Source organism: Nannospalax galili, unplaced genomic scaffold, assembly GCF_000622305.1.
Source record: "Nannospalax galili isolate Female #2095 unplaced genomic scaffold, S.galili_v1.0 scaffold528, whole genome shotgun sequence".
NCBI classification, from domain to species: Eukaryota; Metazoa; Chordata; class Mammalia; order Rodentia; family Spalacidae; genus Nannospalax; species Nannospalax galili.
This window is the reverse complement of record NW_008359681.1, coordinates 7335-9453: the sequence shown is the minus strand read 5'-3', so window position 1 is coordinate 9453 and position 2119 is coordinate 7335.

The following is a 2119-nucleotide window of genomic DNA, read 5'->3' as shown; positions in this document are numbered from 1 at the left end:
GGGCTGGAGAGATGGCTCAGCAGTTAAGAGCACTGACTGCTCTTGCAGAGGACTTGGGTTCAATTCCCAGCACCCACATGGCAGCTATGAACCGTCCTTAACTCCAGTTTCAGCGAACTCTGATGCCCTCTTCTGACCTCCGCGGCATTGCACGACTTGGGTGCACTCACATACATGCAGGCAATACACTCATACACATAAAATAAAAATAATGAAATATTTTTTAAAAAAGAAATGAGTAAATGTATCAAACAATGTAAAAATTTAAAAGTCGTCTTTAAAAACCAGTAATACACCATACAAGAAGTTAAAACTCAAAGTAATCCCCTTTAGAAATAGGCCCAAACAATGTTAAAATTTAAACTCCCATTGTTGAGATTTGGCATTACTCCCTTAGTCTGAAATAGAAATGCATTGCTATTCTATGATGTCATCAACCAACCAAAACAAAAATAAATTGCAAGAGAATTAGGACTTATGATTAAATGTCTGCAGTTCAGGGAACTCCTAGGCATACCTGGTACCAGTAAGTTAGACTTGATATAAAAGGAGAATGTACCCTCAAATATATATTGTTGCTCTGAAAGCATACGTCTCGCCCGAGCATGGCCTGTGACTTTCCATGTACACTGAAATTTAAAATGCTTAGATAGTTAGAAAAGTAGGCGCCTCAGGACCACATGGTCTAAGCACAGCTCGCTTGGTGCCCAACAGGGCGTAAGATCAAAATTTTGAGCCTCTCTGCCTGAGAAAAAGTTCAGGGAAAAAAATGGCTTTTAAAATCTTTTTCCAGTTTGTCCGGGAGGCAAGCCACCCTAAATGCTCTGTAGCAGCCACATAACAGCTTCAGCCTCTGCCCAAATGCCCCAGGCAAGAGAGCAAAATGGATAAGGACTTTACCTTCTCACTTAAGAGCCAAATTCAGTGTGCGCTTGAAAAATCTCTGCATTACCATCAAGTAAGTTATTAGAATTTTGGGGTCCCATCTGGGTCATCAATATGAAACAGGGAGGAAGAGAGTCCCCGCGAGGGTTTTTAGTCTCATTCATAAAAGAATTTAAGAATGGGCCCAACCGGAAACTTTTACAATTTCATTAGAATCTTAAAGAAAAATCCTCAGGGCAGGTGAGCTGGTAATCTTAGCAGCTGCCTTGAGGAGGTGAATGGTGGGAAGAAAGAAAGAAATCCATGGAGCCATGCAAGTTTAGAGCCTGCGTAGGAAGTCAGACACATGGCTGACTCCCATTGACATGGCTGGGAGAAGGAAGCTTTAGAGAAAATGAAGAAATACAAGATGCTAGGGGCAGGGAGGGATTAGCATGAAGATCGAAAAAGGCTTGGACGTAAGGGAATGCAGACCTTTTGGCATTACATTTGCAGAAATTATATAAATCTCTAAAAATATTTAAGTCTAAGGTTCTGGTGTCTGGCTAGAGTCATCTAATTTGTATTGGGGCCAGGCAGGAACTTTAAGTGCTTTGGCCTGATTGTATCCGAAAGTCCTAGTTGTTTTAAGGATTTAAGAAGACAAGCAAAAGGCATGACAATAACAGATTATGTATAGAGTGCAGAGGAGATAGAGAAGGAACTGAGCAAGCAAGTAGGAGGAGAGAATGGGGATCCTCTCTCCATAGGGAGTGGAGGCAGAGATGGCAGCCAAGAGCCTGGGCAGGAAAGCGCAGGATACGAGGAAGAGAAGGGAGGAAGGAGGAGGGGAAAAGGCGTAGGTCATGCCGAAACAAGAACGTGCAGAACCAATCACCAAGGAAAGCACCCTTTCCTGGGGGAGGCCTGAGAACGAGTTTTTCCAATCCCTGGAGGCACCGTCCTGCAGTCAGATCACCAGGGAGGGAAGGGTGAGTTCCTGTCCTGGACAAGAAGGTGTGTGTGTTCCTATCCATAGGAAGTGTCCCATAACCAGAGAAAGGAAATGGCTTTCCGACACAACAGTGTGATTTTCAAGGCAAGCAAGATGAGGAAAGCCCTGCAACGAGAGCGTGGCACAACCAGCCAGTAGAGTGAGACAAAGTACAAGGAAAGGGATGGGAAAAGAGGTGCGGAGAGTCAGAAGGAAGGGGAATGGGAGAGACAAGAAAAAGGAGAGAGAGACAGAGAGAGA